Below are 22,760 nucleotides of genomic sequence, written 5' to 3' on the forward strand. Positions count from 1 at the left end.
ACACAGGTGGGCACAAAAATGAAGGCTCTATCCAGTGGTGGTTCATTTTTATCAAAGTGAGCCGGTCGGCACTCTCAGCTGACAGACGGGTGCGCTTGTCAGTGATGATGCCACCGGCTGCACTGAACACCCTCTCAGATAGGACGCTGGCGGCAGGACAGGACAGCACCTCCAAGGCATATAGGGCAAGTTCAAGCCACAGGTCCAACTTCGACACCCAATACGTGTAGGGCGCAGAGGGGTCGGAGAGGACAGGGCTGTGGTCGGAAAGGTATTCCCGCAACATGCGCCTATACTTCTCACGCCTGGTGACACTAGGACCCTCCGTGGCGGCACTTTGGCGAGGGGGTGCCATCAAGGTGTCCCAGACCTTAGACAGTGTGCCCCTCGTTTGTGTGGACCGGTGAGAACTTGGTTGCCTACTGGAGGAACTGCCCTCCCTGCCGCCAACGTCACATGCTGGAAACATCTCCATCATATTCTGCACCAATTGCCTGTGGCAAGCATTGATGCGATTGGCCCTCCCCTCTACCGGAATAAAAGACGAGATGTTGTTTTTATACCGGGGGTCAAGGATAGCAAAGATCCAGTACTGGTTGTCCTCCATGATTTTGACAATACGCTTGTCGGTTGTAAAGCACCCCAACATGAACTCAGCCATGTCTGCCACAGTGTTAGTTGGCATGACTCCTCTGGCCCCACCGGAAAGTTCAATCTCCATTTCCTCCTCATCCTCCATGTCTACCCATCCGCGCTGCAACAATGGGACGATTCGAAGTTGCCCGGAAGCCTCCTGTATCACCATCACATCATCGGACAACTCTTCTTCCTCCTCCTCCTCCTCCTCCTCCTCCATTAAACGCAGTGAAGCGGACAGATGTGTGGACCTACTCTCCAGCTGTGACGGATCGGATGCTATCCCTAACTCCTCTGTGTGATCTGAGTTATCCCTGATGTCAATCAGGGATTCTCTCAGAACACACAAGAGCGGGATTGTAAGGCTCACCATCGCATCCTCAGAGCTCACCCTCCTTGTGGACTCCTCAAAGACCCGTAGGATGTCACAAAGGTCTCTCATCCATGGCCACTCATGGATGTGAAACTGAGGCAGCTGACTTTGTGGCACCCTAGGGTTTTGTAGCTGGTATTCCATCAAAGGTCTCTGCTGCTCAACCACTCTATTCAACATCTGAAACGTTGAGTTCCAGCGTGTGGGGACGTCGCACAAAAGCCGGTGTTGTGGCACATGCAGGCGTTGCTGGAGAGATTTTAAGCTAGCAGCGGCTACTGTCGACTTGCGAAAGTGGGCGCACATGCGCCGCACTTTCACCAGTAGCTCTGGAACATTGGGGTAGCTCTTTAGGAAACGTTGCACCACTAGGTTGAAGACGTGGGCCAGGCATGGAACATGTTGGAGTCCGGCAAGCTCCAGAGCTGCTACCAGGTTCCGGCCGTTATCACAAACGACCATGCCTGGGCCCAGGTGCAGCGGCTCAAACCATATTGCCGTCTCATCGAGGAGGGCATCCCTCACCTCGGAGGCAGTGTGCTGTCTGTCCCCCAAGCTGATCAGCTTCAGCACAGCCTGCTGACGTCTACCAACGCCAGTGCTGCAACGTTTCCAACTCGTAGCTGGGGTCAATCTAACAGCGGAGGAGGAGGCGGTGGCGGAGGAGGAGGCGGTGGCGGAGGAGGAGGCGGTGGCGGAGGAGGAGGCGGTAGAGGAGGAGGAGGAGGGGGGTGTTCTTCTCGTGTCCCTGCCAGGAATGTTAGGCGGGGAGACGAGGTACACCGGGCCAGTTTGGGAAGCAGTCCCAGCCTCAACTACATTCACCCAGTGTGCCGTCAGTGAAATGTAGCGTCCCTGTCCGCATGCACTTGTCCACGCGTCGGTGGTCAAGTGGACCTTTGTGCAAAGCGCGGAACTAAGGGCCCGCCTGATGTTGAGTGACACGTGCTGGTGCAAGGCGGGGACGGCACACCGGGAGAAGTAGTGACGGCTAGGGACGGCATAGCGAGGTGCCGCAGTTGCCATCAGGTCCAGGAAGGCGGGAGTTTCAACAAGCCGGAACGCCAACATCTCCTGGGCCAGCAGTTTAGCGATGTTGGCGTTCAAGGCTTGCGCGTGTGGGTGGTTAGCAGTGTATTTCTGCCGCCGCTCCAATGTCTGAGAGATGGTGGGTTGTTGTAAAGAAACGCCTGATGGTGCCTTTGATGGTGCAGGAGAAGGAGATAAGACAGGACCAGGGGAGGATGAGGTAGAAGTCAACAAAGTGGCGGAGGCAGATGAAGTGGTGTCCTGGCTCGTCCTCTGGAGTGCATCGCCAGCACAGTCAGCAGTGGCAGTGGCAGTGGCAGAGGCAGAGGCAGAGGCAGAGGCAGTGGCAGTGGCGTGAACGGCAGGCGGCCTTTGTCCTGCCGTTGCTGCCTGCCACTGATTCCAGTGCTTGGATTCCAAATGACGGCGCATTGAAGTGGTGGACAGGTTGCTCTTCTCAGAGCCCCTAATCAATTTCGAGAGGCAAATTGTGCAGACAACACTATATCTGTCCTCGGCGCATTCCTTGAAAAAACTCCACACCTTCGAGAAACGTGCCCTCGAGGTGGGAGTTTTTCGGGGCTGGGTACGAACTGGAACATCTTGGGAGATTCCGGGTGTGGCCTGGCTTCGCCTAAGCTGCTGACCTCTGCCTCTGCCTCTAGCTACCCTTTTTGGTGCTGCACCTGCCTCAACATCCACACTACTTTCCCCGCTTGACATCCCCCCTGTCCAGGTCGGGTCAGTGTCCTCATCATCCACCACTTCCTCTTCCAACTCCTGTCTCATCTCCTCCTCCCGCACAATGCGCCGGTCAACTGGATGCCCTGACGGCAACTGCGTCACATCATCGTCGATGAGGGTGGGTTGCTGGTCATCCACCACCAAATCGAACGGAGATGGAGGAGACTCTAGTGTTTGAGCATCTGGACACAGATGCTCCTCTGTTAGGTTCGTGGAATCGTGACGTGGAGAGGCAGGTTGAGGGACAATGAAAGGAGCGGAGAACAGCTCTGGGGAGCAGGGACAGTTTGGGTTATTGTTCTGTAAAGCTTCGGAATTTTGGGAGGAAGGAAGACAAGACTGTTGGGTAATAGGAGGAGAGGAGGCAGAGTCTGACTGGCTGCTGGACAATGTGCTGTAAGCGTTCTCTGACAGCCATTGCAAGACCTGTTCCTGGTTCTCGGGCCTACTAAGGTTTGTACCCTGCAGTTTAGTTAATGTGGCAAGCAACCCTGGCACTGTGGAGTGGCGCAATGCTTGCTGCCCCACAGGAGTAGGCACGGGACGCCCTGTGGCTTCACTGCTACCTTGCTCCCCAGAACCATTCCCCCGACCTCGCCCACGGCCTCGTCCACGTCCCTTTCCGGGAGCCTTGCGCATTTTGAATTCCTAGTTAGAAATTGGCACTGTATACCAGTAGTAAAAATTGTGGGTGCACGTAACCCCAATATATTCTTTGAATTCCCAGTCAGACACTGGCACTATATGGCAGTAGCAAGAAATGAGGGTATTTGTATTCCCAATATACTCTTTAAATTCCCAGTCAGACAATGGCACTGTATACCAGTAGTAAAAATTGTGGGTGCACGTAACCCCAATATATTCTTTGAATTCCCAGTCAGAAACTGGCACTATATGGCAGTAGCAAGAAATGAGGGTATTTGTATTCCCAATATACTCTTTGAATTCCCAGTCAGACAATGGCACTGTATACCAGTAGTAAAAATTGTGGGTGCACGTAACCCCAATATATTCTTTGAATTACCAGTCAGAAACTGGCACTATATGGCAGTAGCAAGAAATGAGGGTATTTGTATTCCCAATATACTCTTTGAATTCCCAGTCAGACAATGGCACTGTATACCAGTAGTAAAAATTGTGGGTGCACGTAACCCCAATATATTCTTTGAATTACCAGTCAGAAACTGGCACTATATGGCAGTAGCAAGAAATGAGGGTATTTATAACCCCAATATATTCTTTGAATTCCCAGTCAGACAATGGCACTGTATACCAGTAGTAAAAATTGTGGGTGCACGTAACCCCAATATATTCTTTGAATTACCAGTCAGAAACTGGCACTATATGGCAGTAGCAAGAAATGAGGGTATTTATAACCCCAATATATTCTTTGAATTCCCAGTCAGACAATGGCACTGTATACCAGTAGTAAAAATTGTGGGTGCACGTAACCCCAATATATTCTTTGAATTCCCAGTCAGACACTGGCACTATATGGCAGTAGCAAGAAATGAGGGTATTTGTATTCCCAATATACTCTTTAAATTCCCAGTCAGACAATGGCACTGTATACCAGTAGTAAAAATTGTGGGTGCACGTAACCCCAATATATTCTTTGAATTCCCAGTCAGAAACTGGCACTATATGGCAGTAGCAAGAAATGAGGGTATTTGTATTCCCAATATACTCTTTGAATTCCCAGTCAGACAATGGCACTGTATACCAGTAGTAAAAATTGTGGGTGCACGTAACCCCAATATATTCTTTGAATTCCCAGTCAGAAACTGGCACTATATGGCAGTAGCAAGAAATGAGGGTATTTGTATTCCCAATATACTCTTTGAATTCCCAGTCAGACAATGGCACTGTATACCAGTAGTAAAAATTGTGGGTGCACGTAACCCCAATATATTCTTTGAATTACCAGTCAGAAACTGGCACTATATGGCAGTAGCAAGAAATGAGGGTATTTATAACCCCAATATATTCTTTGAATTCCCAGTCAGACAATGGCACTGTATACCAGTAGTAAAAATTGTGGGTGCACGTAACCCCAATATATTCTTTGAATTACCAGTCAGAAACTGGCACTATATGGCAGTAGCAAGAAATGAGGGTATTTATAACCCCAATATATTCTTTGAATTCCCAGTCAGACAATGGCACTGTATACCAGTAGTAAAAATTGTGGGTGCACGTAACCCCAATATATTCTTTGAATTCCCAGTCAGACACTGGCACTATATGGCAGTAGCAAGAAATGAGGGTATTTGTATTCCCAATATATTCTTTGAATTCCCAGTCAGACAATGGCACTGTATACCAGTAGTAAAAATTGTGGGTGTATATAGCCCCAATTCTATTGCTAGGGGACTTGCAGGGTATTTCTGGGGTGAAGGTGGGGGGGCACACCGTTGGAACGGGTATCGGGGTATATATCGGGTATACGGGAATACACTGACAGTGTATTCCATTCAGGATCCTGGGAAAGCTGGGTTGCGGCGATTGAGCCCGTCAGTGCCACGTTACACTGACAAGCTTCTCCCTGGAATTTAGCTCTTACAAGAGCTGTTGGTTGTCTTCTCCTTCCTATCCTAGCCTGTCCCTGCCTACCCAGAATCTAAGCCCTAGCTAGCTGGACGGAAACCTCCGTCCTCGGTGAATTGCAAGCTCAGAATGACGCGAACCTGGGCGGCGCTGTTCTTTTAAATTAGAGGTCACATGTATTCGGCAGCCAATGGGTTTTGCCTACTTTTTTCAACGTCACCGGTGTCGTAGTTCCTGTCCCACCTACCCTGCGCTGTTATTGGAGCAAAAAAGGCGCCAGGGAAGGTGGGAGGGGAATCGAGTAATGGCGCACTTTACCACGCGGTGTTCGATTCGATTCGAACATGCCGAACAGCCTAATATCCGATCGAACATGAGTTCGATAGAACACTGTTCGCTCATCTCTAATTGTGATACATATCCTTGTCTAGATATTCCCCGTTTCAATTATTTGGAATATTCCATTTTGCAGGTCTTTGCACTAGACCTAGGTGATGACCAAAACTCTGCACAGCTACAATACGCCGACATTCGTCTTTTAGTCACATTACTCCTTTAAGCCAAGGGAAAAATATATATTTAGATTCACAAGCAAGTTACGTAGTTCATGGAAGAACCAAGAAAATGTGAATCATCTCTTAACATTTATTAAATATGTAACTGGTATCAGCCAAGAAGTTGTATAAGGGGAAATAATGACATGTAAAATGATAATATGAGTTAAATAAAAGAGGACGGATAGATAGATAGATAGATAGATAGATAGATAGATAGATAGATAGATAGATAGATAGATAGATAGATAGATAGATAGATAGATAGATATTCAGCTCAAAACTGAAATGTAGATGGGTAGATTGATCTCGATAGGGTGACAGATAAATACATAGATAAGATAGGGCCAGGTAATATGTCCTTACAACATTGGAGGGTAGCAGAGACAAGCGCTCTTCCATTGTGGCATAAGCACCTTCAGATACACGAGTTTTCCACAGATGGAGACAATGGCGATGCTCCTTTACTTGATAAGATCAGTATATAAATCTATGTCCACAAATTTTTAGTTTGTACATAAAAGAAATAATGCAGCTTGGCGTCAGGCAGGCATGGATTAATAGACCTTGGTCCCTTCACACAAGCCCCTTGAGGATGAGCCGGCATTAGCCGGAGGCCGCACAATACAAGGCTCTGGCACATTGCCACATCACCGACTTATTTATCTTTCCAAATGGAATCTTCTCTTTTGTTTGCGAGACAGAAGTTCTAAGTCGAGGACATTACAGTGTAAAGAGATCCGCGTGGAGGGAGGACTGGAGAGGAACTGCATGTAGGAGGCAATGGATGGCAGAGAAATCAATGCTGTATTATGGAGATAGCTAGATAGCCAACAAATAGATAAACGGAGAGGATTTATTCCGTGTGAGAGGTTTCGGTGCCCAAGCCAGGTTTGAGAAAGGTTCCAGTTAGTGGACCAAAAAAAAAAATCCGTTACACATGGAATAAATCCTGTTTATTTGTTGGAGCGCTGCCTTTTTCAGATATTGTAAAGAGGAATCTTTGCCGGACACCTGGAGCGAATATCCATATTTTTTCAATTTATGCAATGCCTCTTTTGACTTTCTTTTGATAGATAGATGATAGATAGGAGATAGATAGATAAATAGATAGATAGATAGATAGACAGACTATTGATAGTTTAATAGACACGGATGGACCGATGGATACATTGGACGGGGAAACGTCGCCGTTAAGGTGGCCATACGTTTGTTCATCCAGTTATTCCTGCTGACCCTCCCCCTCCGTACACATGCACACTTGGTTGAGCAGCAATGGGTTCTCAATGTGGAGCATGAAATAAGTTGCTGCCAAGACCCAACTCTCTTGGGAACGGGACGACTGTTGTGTTAAAATCCAACATGCCTAATCCTTATATCCTTTGACATCTGCTCACAGATGAGACCCCCACCATATAGACATCAGATGGTCTGCCAGGATCACCCAACATTATTCGCCACCTTAAAGGCACACTAAACTTAAAAACTGCAGAGAAAATGAGAGCAATCCCAGCCCTCCTTTTACTAATCTTCACCATCCCTTTGATCGTCTTTTGTCTCCTATTCGGCTATAAATCCATAGATTCCTATAACTCCCTTGGATTAGGATTGTTGATATCGTTCTTTAAGCATTTACTATTTTACCATCAGTTGCCAAGAAGCTAATCCAATAGTGACAACCAATATCATCATCTTCTGTTGCCAATTTTGCAACTTCAATATCTCTGTTGGATGGAAATCCCCTTTAAGACCACCCGCACAGATTAGCACAGATCACAATGTTCTCCATGTAATTCTACATTATCATTTAGTGTTACGAGTCAGGATCCTAAACACGGTAACATCAGTATTCAGTGCTGGGAAGGGGTGGAGCTGTGACAACCACTCAGTCTTGTTGAGAAGTCTGGTCTTGAAATAGATGTTTTTCGGAGTAAATAAGAAACACATATGGTATCACGTTGGCTTTAGTGGCTGCAAAGTGAACTCCATATAGATATATATCTATATTATCTATCTATCCATCCATAGAACAACATAAACTGATTGACAAATGCAATCCACTTGGCCCGTAGCTACAGCAGATTAAGGGGCCCATAAACTTTAAGGGAGTCTGCCAGAATCCACCCCTACAGATAGATAGGATAGGATGAATCAATACGCAAATCGGTTCTTTGGAGCAATGAGGGTGCGGATATTGCTCCCAAAAGTTATGTGGCTACTGAGCGGACTGACAAAACCAGTGATGTCTTGGCAATGAAGGCACCAAGAGGATAAACATGTTTGGGTACAATAGGAGACAATGAAGACGTCTCCGTGTAGACAGAACTTGACAATCATGAGTGAGGTAGCCATATGTGAGGTGTAGGGCACTTCGGCACAAGACCTGTGAGTCACAGAGTTATAAGCCAGGTATTGGCCCAAAGAGTGAACCAAATTCTTGGTTTGCATTCAGAAATATGGTCTTAATGTTGGGTATTGTGCAGTAGTAAACTCAACGTAGGCTCTATCTGTGACTAATCTGCATAGTTGTACGTCACAGGGTTATGGGGCCTAAAAATGGTAGGGAAAAAGTCAGACCATGTCTAGCCCAAATGGAAAATTTGAAACAATTTCCAAGTTCTCTTTCTGTTCCAGGAGTGTTGGGAAGTGTCATGTATGATGGCCAGACCATCCACTACATATACAGGTATGTATAGGGTAATAAGTGTCTCGATAGGCTATGAATCAACTCTTAGCCCTTCTTAAGACCATACGAAGTCTACGCTGCAGAACGTCTCTAAACTCCACTCAATAATAGCCCTTTAAAAACAAAAAATAAAATGTATAAATAAACCAGATAAAATTATTAGTTTCCATCCCTTGAATCTCAACATAAAAGGCATTGGCAGAAGACTTATCAAGTCACAATGCTGATTAGTTGCCATGGATTCCAGCACATTCTGTACGGAGACATTATTTTCTGCCTTTTTTTCTACCTCTATAATACTGTAACTTGGAACAACACTTTGCCAAAAACTCAAGATTCACAAGGCACTTTGGGCGTCGGATAAACAGCAATGAAATCTTATACTGGTTCCAGTGCATCTGGCCTAGATCTGATGTAGGAACAACCCTATAGGAGTGGTATAATCACTATTGATCGGGGCAGGAGGAGGGCCGTGTTCTAGACATTTATAGATCGGCGGCACTTTGCAGTCTCATTTAATGGCTATATAGCCGTAAGGGTGAAGAATATCCAAGGAGGATCCAAGGAGGAAGAAGAAGGAGGTTTACACAATCACACAGTAACCTGGACACTTCCATTACATTATGCGTCATGTACTTTTAGTTTACGATTATATCACATGGCCATCCTAGGCAGATTTATAGACAACTGGTGGCCTGAATGTGTAACGTAGACAACAGACAATAACACAAACAATGGCTCTATGGTCCAACTTTAGAAGGGAGGGTTACCAGAACCCATAGGTTAGGGTCACCGGAATCAAATGGTGTTCTACTTTTGTGAATCAGTGCCACCGTTGCTGAGATATCCTCATTTTTAATCAATATGCAAATGAGCTCTCAGAAGCAACATCTTTTGGAGCAATGACAATGCCCTCCTTGTACCAAAGAGATCATTTGCATATTCGCAAAAAGATCGGTTTGATTCAGGTGACATTAACCTATCTAAAAGGGCTGGGTTGATATGCTGGGTTCTGCTGAAGTAGGCTGACACTTCCCTTGTACACTTTGCAGTGTAGACTGGGACAGGGTCCGCAGAGCAATCTCATAAGTATTAGAGGTTGTGGTACTGTTGGAAGCCTAGATGAGGTAACGTAGGAACACTATACACACAGTAATTCATGGACACATCATGGACCATTATATGGGTTGTCAGGCATACTTTTCCACCAGATATGACATCAGGTATGGAGCGACTACTATGCAGATAAATGCTGGATGGTCAGGTTGCTGAGGCTGCCCATGTGACAACCAGTGGAAATCAGTCCCTATTTTAATCCATGGGACCCAAGCACGATACGCACTAGGCATCAGATTGTTGTCCTACCCTGCGTGAAGTTCCAGTTCTCCATACTGGTGTCATTTCTGGTGGGAGGGTAAGCCTGGACAACCCCATTAAGTGTTTACTGCAGCTGCCATAACATACACTGCTGCTCTGATAACAGGATGAGTGCGCCTTTGATATGGCCGCCCCCAGGGAAGTCTTTAAAAGCAATAAATACAAGGGCGGAATCTACATAGCCAAATGAATCAGGGCCCTTACCCAAGATGGCACACTATAGCCGTACGCTGAAGGCTCTATGTCAAGTCTAACCGTTGGTCATTCAGCAGGATATATATTTTATTATATGTAATGCTTCAATAGATTGGTGATCGTGGTATACCTTGGGTAGAAAGTGGTGTTAATCTGTACCATATCCTTTGGCTTACATATAACACTTTATGGAAGGCACCATAGTGATCTGAATGCTCGAATATGTAACAAAGACATCAGATCGCTTTATCTCGCCAGGTTTCACGATCATCGACTTCCTCTTTAGCCTTTCAATGGCTCATCAGCACAACCCAGACGGCCAATAAAGCAACATTTACATTGGCTAGCCATAAATCCTTTATTACGCTTTATGGAGACTCCAATAAAGAGACGTTTACAGGAGTCCTATACGAGCAAATGTTCCTCTAGGAAGCTGAGAAGCTCTTTGTGTAACCAGCTTGTTAAACCTTGTACCTATAGATGGTCTTTAGACAACAGGGCAACTCGCTGGTTAAAACGGTTGCCCTGCAGCAATGGGGGGTGGTGGAGGGGGACAACCCCTCCATGTTGTCCTCTATGTTATCAGACTTCCTCTCAAACCTTAAATACCATATTGGTAGGTTGGGTAGAACATGATATAGGAGGACCCCTGACGAATATATTGGTGCTCTATAGCTAACCATACACACCATAATAGACCCAAGTGAAGCCAATATTACCCAACCCAGAAGGAACGTCCATCATTAGTCTTTCATGGTTCGTGCCATCTTGGGACTATATATCAGAGTCAATATGGTGCAACGAAAGCCATTGTAGAAATAGGGGGGATGACCAGCTGGGTCCTTGTAATTGGCTAATTAGAAAGGTCATTGTACTGGCTCATGTACATTCCAGCTGTTAATGAGGAATTAATTACCAAGAAATTAATTATTTTCCATTATCTGCATGACCTTCATAGAGTATAAAGGAAAGATACAAAGCGATGGCGACTTCTGCGCCGTCAAGTCATCTTTATGTAAATGCACCGCTATTATTTACCTATCCTTTCTTATGGGCTTATGAATAATTATGCTAATGCAATCTGGCCTCATGAATAAAAAGGGGGTGGAAAATTAGAAAAAAATAATACAAAGAGCTTGGAGAAATTCACAAAAAATAATAGCGATAATAGTATAAAAAAAATCAAAAATAAAATTTACAAAAATTAATCCAAAAATACATAAAAGGATTTAAAAAAATTAAAATGAGGAGACGCTTTAGAATAAGGAGCGATCGATCCATGAGTCAGCTTTCTAGTAGGCGGGGTGGGGGTCATGCAGTGAAATACTTGGCTCATGTGTTATTATAAAGATAGGCGGAAGGGTCTTTAATAACCCAAATCAATCAATACGCATACAAAAATAGGCAAAACCCAAAAACATTGTTATGGAGAAATCCCCCCCCCCCCCTCACATCCAAAAATCCTATAGGATGGGCCAGCTCTATGGACGCCATAACCTAAAAGTCACAGACCTGCAGAGACGTCCAGTGCGGAGAGGGAGAAAGTGAATTGTGCGTTTTATGGGATATCGTATAGTTCCAGTGATTTGGAACAGACAGTTGGGCATGAAATGATTTCGGCTGCGTGTCTGAGATTCTCAGCAGGAGATCCCAGAGTCACGTTAATATGGATATGGCATCGAGTTTACAGGTTATCTTTTGATCAGAAAATTGGTCCGTGTAATTATTCACATACTGGATGAAATGGTTTCCTTTCATTGTTTTCCTTGAAATGTTCGGAACACATGGGATACATTTCCTTGTGTAATGTACCACTCCTAAATCAACTCCTCCTGGGCTCTTTCTCCAAGGAATTTTTTTTTTTTTTTTTTTTAATTTTGTGATTTTCTGTGTGTGCCATAGTTACCAATGTTAAATGAGTCATTAATTTAGTCCAACATCCCCCAGGGGTTAGAATCTGCGGAGACGTCGTCCAGCCCAAAGGTCCCTACAAAATCTGCTCAAGCTACAAATCTCTACATGATCTGCAGTTTAAGAACCCCAAAAGAATTTGCTGAACCTGCAAACCTTTATAGAAGCAGAGGTCTAGAGCATACTTAATCTGCCCAACCTACAGACCCTCAGACAGAATCTGCCCAGCCTACAGACCCCCAGACACAATCTGCCCAGCCTACAGACCCCTGGACCGAATCTGCCCAGCCTACAGACCCCCAGACTGAATCTGCCCAACCTACAGACCACAAGACAGAATATGCCCAGTCTACAGACCCCCAAAAGAATCTGCCCAACCTACAGACCTCCAAAAGAATCTGCCCAACCTACAGCCCCCTGACATAATCTGCCCAGCCTACAGACCCCTACACAATCTGCCCAACCTACAGACCCCGGACAGAATCTGCCCAGCCTACAGACCCCGGAAGAATCTGCCCAACCTACAGACCCCCAACAGAATTTGCTCAACCTTCAAGCGCCTACAGAATCTGCTCAACCCAAAGACCTCTACAATATCCTCTCAGCCTATAAACTCCTACAGAATCCACCAAATTTACAGAATGTTCCCCGTTCACAGACCCTACAATATCCGACCCCACCTCACATAAATGACTATACCAGACCATAGTAAATGGATAGAGTCGAGTGTCAAAGCTGTGTCCGGTTTGCTAACTAGGATGAAGTTTTGACTAGCGTCGGCCGTGTCGAGTCATTTAATACCGACCCATCTGTGCAAACAAATGGGATACGATTAAGCTCAGTTTACTCAGTCACTAGGAAGCAAACACTGAAGCAATGACACCTATTCTGTAAAAAATATATATATACTGTATATATAATGTACCCACAGATGTAGCAGGGCTGACTTTGCAAGGAGGAGCTTTGCTGAGTTTGTCAGTGGTGCAGCCCGCACCTGGCATCAGTGCCCTGGGTATGTTGCCAGCAATCCCCACATTCAATTGTTTCTGCACACTCCCCCTCTGCTATTGCTTAATGGTGCCCCAGGTATCTTAAAAATCTCACACCCCTGGCTTCACATATGTAGCAGTGCTGAGCCTGCCAGATGCAGCAGAGCGTTCTATGCAGCAGAGTTTGTCATATGGCACAACTCCTGGTATCCCACCGCTTTATGCGTCATTTTACATAGGACTGCAGGTCAATCTATTATATTACCTTTACTTCCCGAGATGTAGAAATGCTTCCTCTCCAAAGAAATAAACCTATTCAGCTCTGCTACATCTCGGTGTTGCAGATGAGGGCAAATCGATGATTAAATTACTGATTATGTTAATGATAAGACCATTCTTATTGAAACAATCCTTCGTAACTTTATCGGTTATGGTTTCCTCCCACCGGGAGTCAAAAATAAAAGCCCCTCAATTATAAATGAGAGGAAGCTTTTACATGGATAAAGAGATGATGAATGGGGCACAATGGTGTCTGGACGCCTGAGCCCAAGTCAAATGGACATGAAATAAATGGAATATGCTAAACTGGAGCTGCCTGTGCGGAGAAGGACTACATCTGCTGTGAATAATTATCTTGTCATTACTCTGCCCCATAGAGACAAGGTAGAGGGGTCCTGAGGATGGAGTAGGACGCTCAGCTCCAAACAAAGGCGACAGAAGATAAATCCCTGTGTGGAGCCGGTCACACACTACTGCCCCCAGCAAATCACCCTGTGCAAAAATATAACCAGTGTTCTGTGGTTCAAAGTAATCCGTTGCTGCAACACTTATTCTATGCATAGCCATCTATCTGTACATTGTCATATTTGTCTGTCTATGCTTCGGTCTATTATCTTATCGGGGGAAGATAAATGTTGCAACAATGTATCTAATTCTCCATCTACAAATATATCCATTTCCCATCTGCCATCCTACTGTATCTATTATCGGCTCTATTTATGGCGATGCGTTCTTGCAACATTTATGTTGTATCCATATCTATGTATCCTTATCTATCTATCCTTCCATATATGTACTTTACATTGTTCTATGTACAACATCAAGACTACTAAAGATAGATAGGAGATCGATAGACAGATAGAAATTGTGAAAAATATGATATTATAGGAGATAGTCGAGAAGTGAGTCCAAAGAAGGGAAAACAGATATAGGAAATAGACAAACATAGGGAGAAGAAGAAAAAAAAAATTCTATAGGGAATGTGATATGTATAGGATAACGATAGACCTAAGCAGGGATAGATAGGTCAATAGATAGATAGATAGAGTACAGTACAGTATTCTGTATAAATCTACACATATGTCCATACTTTGCAGCCTAGAATATACCAGGTGTATGAAGACTATAAGGAAGGTGTGCAGAGAACTACACCGTACCATACCCTCATGCACAGACTATTCTATAGATACCCTAACCTATACACCATCCCAGTAGTTTCCAGGCACTCTTACCAGCAGCAGAGACTCCCAGATCCCAGGCAGAGGAAATCTCTCGGGCTCCTCAGAGACTCTGCTCTTTAGTGCTGCTCTGCTCTTCCATGCTGCTCCAGCCTCACACAGACAAGCCCATCCAGCCTTCTGCTCTGCTGCTCAGCTTGACAAGACATTGGGAGTCACTTGAGCTGAAATGAGCAGCCAGGCTTTGTCAAAGCCCTTTAGAGCAGAGCCACACATCAAGCAGCAGGCTGCTGGCGGAGAAGAAGAAGTCTACTGTGCAAGCCATCAGCAGGACAAGTGTGATTCCTGCCCTCTCTGGCTGGGTCTTTAAGAAGAACTCCCCCTTTCCCAAATCTCCTTTTCTTTCCAGGATAATTCCGCTCGAGATCCAGTGCGCACAAGGGCGCTCAGTGTTTCCTTTCTTCTCTTAAATGACCCTTTGTAGTAGTGGCAATGTTATGTCCAATTTGCTCTCCAAGATCTTGTAAAGGAAATACTCAGCCCTATGGAGAATAATTGCCAGCTTGCTCTCTCCCTGTGCCAGAATGTGAGCTTGCAGCAGAGCTCGCCTCTGCTGAATGCTAATGAATGCAGTGATGTCAGCAGCAAACCCCAGTCTGCCCTGGGACCCTTCACTGGTCACTGGCTGCCTCCTATCATTCATTTACATAGAAATCAGCCTCCCCTAACAGATCAATAATCCCACTGGGTGTTTAGCCCAAACACAGTCCATTGAAACTGTGCACGGCGTAGTTGTGTTACAAAACATCTGGCAACAGTACAATAATTAAGAGAGGAACCATAGGACCAAGTTTTTTTTTTGTTGTTTTTTTCTTCTTAAACAGATCTAGTTGGTCGGTGACCAAACACGAACATATTTTCCGTATTAAGTTACCGCTCTGTATCGAGCATCTGTTTTATGTTTCTTTTTTATCTTAAGTGGCCGCGGGTTATTTAAGGCAGCTTTTTGATTGCAGGGGTTGTAGTGTGGCGTTGTCGGACAGAGGGGGCGCTATGTCTCTAGGACCCGACCCTGCACGTAGGTAGGTTAGGGTCACCTGGATCCGTGTTTTTCCCTTCTGCCTCCGTTGCTGGGATAGCGCCATTTTTGGAAGACAAGGGCGCGGTCGTTGCTCCAAACTGTTAAGTGGCACCGCCTTTGTTGCTCCAAAGCGATCATTTGCATATTAAAAAAAAAATGGTGATATCTTGGCAACAGAGGCAACGATTCATAAGGGGAAAACTCTGTTTGATTCAGGTGACCCTAGCCTAATTTGTGGGGCTGTGGAGTAGGACCTTGTACTTCTAGACCAGGGGTAGGCAACGTACGGCTCTCCAGCTGTTGCAAAACTACAACTCCCAGCATGCCTACTTCCTCTGCTTTTCTTGGGACTCCCATGGAAGTGAATGGAGCATGATGGGAGTTGTAGTTTCACAGCAGCTGGAGAGCCGAAGGTTCCCTACCCCTGTTCTAGACCATACATGCCCTGCTAAGGATTCTGGGAAGAGAATTTGCAAAGAAGTGCTCACTGGAGGAAAACCTACTCTAGCGCAATCTTTTGGATGGTAGCGTCCTTTAGATCAATGCTTGGTTTACCAGAAACCTAGAGACATGCTCTAGTGTCACAGTAGTAGGGGTAATGGTCCCCAGCATGAAGACATTCTCATCCTTAAATAAATGTCTTGTGTGGGAAAATCCCTTTAACTGTCCTATATGCGGCATTCTAAGTTAATAGAGATGATGTCTTATTTAGGACCTTCACTTCTAACCTGCTGCAAGGAGGGTCCCTGTCTCTGGAGGACCCAGCATGGCCACGCATTACATTGATTTCAATGCCCACCACTTGTAATGCCTCATTTCCTCTCTAGAGGAGCTGCAGAGTATGCTGGTAGGTTTTCATGAAGAAAATCGTTGGATCATGGAAGGACCCAGCAGTGGGACAAGAAGTGGATACAACGTCTTAAAGTTATTTTTTGAAGACTTTTTGGAAAAGGCTTTTTCCAGGGCTAAAAATATCGATACTGGTAACTTATCCAAAAGTTACGGGACACTACTACTACATACCTCCCAACCGTCCCGATTTCCGCGGGACAGTCCCGATTTGGGTGACATGTCCCGCGGTCCCGGTTGGAGGGAGGTATGTCCCGATTTCAACTCAGATCTGGGTCCAGAGGACGCAGATCTGAGTTGAACACACATGCGGCTGAAGGAAGGAGCTGACACAGGTCAGCTCCTCGCTTCGCCGCTGCCCGCCTCTCTCCCTGACACATGCGGCTGAAGCAGCTCGCGTGCTCGCTTCGCCGCTGCGTCTCTCTCTCGCTGACACATGCGGCTGAAGCGAGGAGCTGACCTGTGTCAGCTCCTCGCCTCGCTGCTGCCGCCGGCTCCTGGCTTGTAGACGCGATGTACACGCGAAGGAGCCGGCGGCAGCAGCGAAGCGAGGAGCTGACACAGGTCAGCTCCTCGCTTCAGCCGCATGTGTCAGCGAGAGAGAGAGACGCAGCGGCGAAGCGAGCACGCGAGCAGCTTCAGCCGTGTGTGTCAGGGAGAGAGGCGGGCAGCGGCGAAGCGAGGAGCTGACCTGTGTCAGCTCCTTCCTTCAGCCGCATGTATCAGCGAGAGAGGCGGCGAGGGAGCGGAGGAGAAGGTAAGTTTAATGTGGAGGTGGAACGTGAATCTGGGGGCAGATGAAGGAGAGGACGGCATGACATTGGGGCAGAGATGGGGGACATGAATCTGAGGGCAGAGATGGAGAGGACATGAATCTGAGGGCAGAGATGGGGGACATGAATCTGGGGGCAGAGATGTGGGACATGAATCTGGGGGCAGAGATGTGGGACATGAATCTGGGGGCAGAGATGTGGGACATGAATCTGGGGGCAGAGATGTGGGACATGAATCTGGGGGCAGAGATGGAGGGGACATGAATCTGGGGGCAGAGATGGAGGGGACATGAATCTGGGGGCAGAGATGGAGGGGACATGAATCTGGGGGCAGAGATGGAGGGGACATGAATCTGGGGGCAGAGATGGGGGGACATGAATCTGGGGGCAGAGATGGAGAGGACATGAATCTGGGGGCAGAGATGGAGAGGACATGAATCTGGGGGCAGAGATGGAGAGGACATGAATCTGGGGGCAGAGATGGAGGGACATGAATCTGGGGGCAGAGATGGAGGGACATGAATCTGGGGGCAGAGATGGAGAGGACATGAATCTGGGGGCAGAGATGGAGGGACATGAATCTGGGGGCAGAGATGGAGGGACATGAATCTGGGGGCAGAGATGGAGGGGACATGAATCTGGGGGCAGAGATGGAGGGGACATGAATCTGGGGGCAGAGATGGAGGGACATGAATCTGGGGGCAGATGAAGGGTGTATATGAAACTGGGGGAGAGATAGAGGGGGGACATATAATTTACGGGTGACTGTAGGAGGATTATACTGTGTGCGGGCACATGAAAAATTAACGAGTGGGCGGAGTCAACACAAAAGTGGGTGGGGCTAAATTTGCCGCACATTTTGTCCCTCTTTCGGTTCTTCAAAAGTTGGGAGGTATGACTACTAGATTGGTACAGTCACTAAGCTAAGTTCCCGGTCAAATAAATTGGAGCTGATCTGCAGTACCTGGTCTGACCACTACACAGAGAATGGAGCTGTCTGCTTCCTGCTCCATTCTCTGTATATCAGCTGCAGAGAACAACTGATCAGTGGGGATACGGGGATCCATCCATTACAAAAACGTGATAAAATGTTTATTTTAATCGGCTCTAGATTTTCCATGTACGGCCGTAGAGATCGGGACGTTAGCCGTATACACCTCATCTGACGAGGGTTGTATATTCATGTCTATAACCAGTTTCTGTTCCTCTCTAGAGATGTTGCTAGGGCTTTGAGGGACAATGGGAATTCCTAGTGGTCCAGCAGCTGTTTCGAGGTACAGTCTCATCTAATGGCGGTTTGTCTTGGATGAAGTTTAAGAGAATTTCTGCCAAACCTTGAATATTTAATATACCATAATCATATGCAGTTATTATACTGCATACTGTGCAATAAACCTCACAGCAAGTATTCTGGTTTCTCAGCAGAAAATAAGATACAGGATAGTTTACTGACATGAAACACTGCCCCTGGTGGCCACATCAAGAACAATTCAAATTGGCAGCAGCGATGCCCCTCCTTATTAAATTAAATTAGAAAATACTGCCCCTAGTGGGCACTAAGTGCAATTAAATCAATTGCAACACTGCCCCTCTTGGCCACATTATATAAAATAAAATTAGCAAACACTGCCCCTAGTGGGCACTAAGTGCAATCAATTACAACACTGCCCCTCCTGGCCACATTATATACAATTAAAATTAACAAATACTGCCCCTAGTGGGCACATTCAGTAAGTTTGCGGCAACGTTAAATACATTGTAAAAGGATAGCAGGCCCTGACAAAAAAAAAAAACAAAAAAAAAAACTGCTGTTTTTTGGGAGGTTAAACACTGCCCCCAGTGGTCAGTTGTAAGTTCAGGTGCCAAAAAAACTTCATTTTTGCACGGGACACAAGGTTTTTGTTTTCATAATTTCAACTCACATAATGCCGCCATATAATGCCAAAGCAACAATGCCATACACAGCTCCTATAATACCGCCATATAATATACAGCTTTAGAAAATATTCTAGCCAGGTCCCATATAATACAACTATAAATATTGCACTTAGTATATGAAAGCTCTCCTCCCAATCCCCTCATACACATGCATGCTGGGCTCATCCGAGTATGCATAATGTATTGAATAGAGGGGAGTAAGCCCCTGCCAGGTGACGGATGCCTGATGCTAGGCAGTTTTAGTTTACTATTGGGGTCTCCACCCTTGGGAGACATGGACCATGACCAATGGCCTAGTTAGCCAGCTTGGACCACAAGCGCTACCCAGATGTAGATCCGGCCATCTTGGATTGCTCAGTACCCAGACGCACGTGTTCTGGATTCCTCCTTTAAGACAACTACCTGCAGTAGCTTCTCCTAATGACTAAAGGAGAAGAATATTTTTTTCCCTCCTTTGTTGCCTTTGGGAGAGTTGGAAGTTTTCCATATGATTGTATGTAAAACCACCAAACGTGTCGACGCAAGACATTGTAGATGCACGGCATTATGTATTCTGGCGTTACGAAATCCATGACCTTCTGTCTGTGCTTCGCGCCCGTTGAATCGAGCCTTGCAGGTCTCCCAGCTCCACTGAACTAAATTATTCATCCGGTTCAATAAAGTTTAGAGCGGATGACTATCACAGCGGGGGTGGGAGGGGGGCTCGACGACCAACATGGGGGATTGATTCTCCGTACAGAAGTCATCTTACGTACCTTACTCTTGATGGAAAATATAGCGCTTGACATAGAATGTAGACATATAATGTACAATACATCAGAAATAACCCAAACATCTCATAAACAAGTCGATGAGATAAGAAATCATCAACTTTAATTAAAGTCCATGGGATAAGGGCGTGTAGATGTCAGGGAAGTTTTACACACTCCCTAGGCATAAGATAACTTTTACAAGCTTGTCCCACCTTTGAAGACATTTATGCACACGCCCAGTCACACATTTAATAGCTGCATGTCATACTATACATGGTGGAGCTTAGTCATAGGTTCTATACCGGGCCAACTATACAGTGAATGTCCACTTTTTACCTTAATATCCTTACATTCCTGTGATGAATGGCCCAGAGTTATGGGTTTTTTCACTGCCTTCTCAGATATATTTCCCTTTTGCCCTGTTAATTTACTCGACCTGATTAGCAAGATGCCAGAGATGGTGTCCAATTGTCCAAGCCCAATTCCTCCCTGGAGGTAGCTTGGGTCATCCCTTTGTCTCAACCTGGGCACGGCATTATCAGGATTGTGCTAACTTCGTTATTTTTAGCAGGGGGTGTCTGGGATCAGTGGACTGAGAGCCTTGCTGTCACCTTTTAGCAGACAACCTGACTCCACAGACATCTGCAAAGAGTTATGACCGTATATAGTCATACTGGTACAAGGTAAGGGGGAGAGCTGCCCACCTTGCTGACCTCATCGTGGGAGGGGACTGAGTGGAGATATATTGTGACACATGACAAGACCCCAGCTCTTGTTGTTCTTCCTGGACTGCTGGGATGTGTCACAAAGTGGAAGCTAATCCCTTGGACTAAGGTCTCTATTGCCTATGGAGATACCATGCACCCTGGACTTATTCTGCTAATGGGGAGTCAAACCCTTACCACCTAAGGATTAATTATGGACTAACTACTTATGGACTCTAAAGGACTGTGCCCTGGATTTCATGAGGTGAACCCCGGAGACCCAACTGGATATTATAATGCTGTTTGTAATCTTTTATTCTTTTTATCTTACTGCACTGTAACATATCTTTCTGTAACCATATAAGCTTGTATCCGCTAGCATATATCTCTAAGTATGTTGGTCGTCTAGTATTGACCCTCTTGGGTTAATAAATATAAAACTTCAGAATGTTCGTCTCATATTATCCTATAAGACCCGGTCCCTCTCTCAGGTTGAGAGCGGACGGTGAAGGTAAGAAGGTGATCGCAGTTTTGCCCATGGCAAGGCCAGGTAGGCCAGATGCTGGGTCAAAGTGGCTTTGGCCAGGCGAGATCCTTCACAATTCCATATTCTGTACTGATTGGTTTCTTACTATACCTCTTTATAGCGGTCACATGCTGATACAAAACTACAAATCCCCTGCATAGACCTAACAGGATGAAAAAAATCTGGCTTCTTGCAACCTCCACTAGAGGGAGCTATCTGCATACTGTGTTCTAATATCCCAAAGGGTACAGCATTGTGTCCTATGTATAGCTCAGGGTTAGACCATCGTAATACATATATATGTATATAAATAAATATATATATATATATATATATATATATATATATATATATATATCTCAAGGAGGGGGAAAGCAGAAGGGCATTGGGGGAGGGGGATTTTTTTAAACTTAGTGCATTAAAATCTATACTATTTGAAATATAAGGGATAGGTAAAGAAGGGATAGGAAGCTGTATTGGAGCCCCTTATTTATATATCACCACCGCCCTTCCACTACTAATGTATAGGGACATAGTATTAAATAATTGTGTCTCCCCCCCACTTTATAAATTGTGGTATACACTGATGAAAAATCCCGCAGCGGTGCTAAATAGTCAAGTAATTGTAAATTAATGACCACAATGTTGTCTTCGTGCAGGGCTCTTACAACATAAATCCTCGGATGACACATTTAGCAAATCCCATTGCTGGAATACACATCGCTCTGCCCTCCCAACCTTTACTAGGGTATATGGGGAAGCGTCACACCATACGGGATAATCCCGCCATATACAGCCACTGATACTCTAGTAGCTGTAGGTTCCTTACACACAAGTGCAGCAGACATCAGCATGTAACCTCTCTCTAATCTCTTCTTGCCATTTGGATCCTGCGTTCCTTTCTTGGACCCCCATGGTGACACAAAGGACAAACATCCTGTACATCCCCACCTGCTGTTTTTGGTCCATGGGATAATGAAATGAGTGACTGCTATTTACTACATGCACCCAAGAAGTCATAAATACCAACACAGCAAAGTACGCTCAAGACACAAGGACATCATGGACATTGCTTGTATCTCTTTGTCAAGATAAGTATCCGGGCATGGACAATAGGATACAAGTTATGGGTTGTGAAAGTACAGCTGCTACAATTCGCATTGCTGAGAGATATGGTAGCGGTCCACTCCCCCATTGTTCGGTTTATCAAGCTTCATCAGCATGTCTTCGTTGTAGGAACAGAATGGTCTCAGAGCAGTATACACCAGGTATCCCTTTTCTTTCACAATATGGAAAGGATATTGAGATCTACTAATGGTCTTAACAGCCCATTAAATGGCCCTACAAGGTCCTAAATAAACTAGACTAAAGCTGGGATATACCTGGACAGAATTACAAGGACTTCTATCCCTATGGAATTCTGCCAATCATATGCATTACAGAATACATAAAGAGATTCCCTAGGATGTCTATCCCAACCCATAGGTGCTCTTGTAGACATCCCAGATGTAGGTTCCCTGCTCAGGATCTCGCTCTATGGATGGTCATGCCAAGTCTGGACCAAGTGTTGTGTATTCTCCATACTCGCTCTGCCTGCATAGTCTTGTAGATTGTGATCTCTTTCCCTCTGTATCTGTGG

At 45.6% G+C, this 22,760-nt stretch overlaps 1 protein-coding gene across 3 annotated transcripts in view; it reads right to left on the reverse strand.

Moving 5' to 3' along the window:
- PRICKLE2 (prickle planar cell polarity protein 2) overlaps positions 1 to 22,760 on the reverse strand; it is a 179,135-nt gene that overhangs the window by 61,701 nt on the left and 94,674 nt on the right. Inside the window, exon 1 of one of the 3 annotated variants that reach the window (XM_075287495.1) lies at positions 14,553 to 15,122. The exons of the other annotated variants lie outside the window; for them this stretch is intronic. The gene's annotated coding sequence lies outside the window, so the exon portion shown is untranslated. Of the gene's footprint in view, positions 1 to 14,552; positions 15,123 to 22,760 lie in introns of those variants that run through there. 3 annotated transcript variants of the gene reach the window in all.

The sequence above is a fragment of the Leptodactylus fuscus genome, chromosome 9 (genome assembly GCF_031893055.1).
Source record: "Leptodactylus fuscus isolate aLepFus1 chromosome 9, aLepFus1.hap2, whole genome shotgun sequence".
NCBI classification, from domain to species: domain Eukaryota; kingdom Metazoa; phylum Chordata; class Amphibia; order Anura; family Leptodactylidae; genus Leptodactylus; species Leptodactylus fuscus.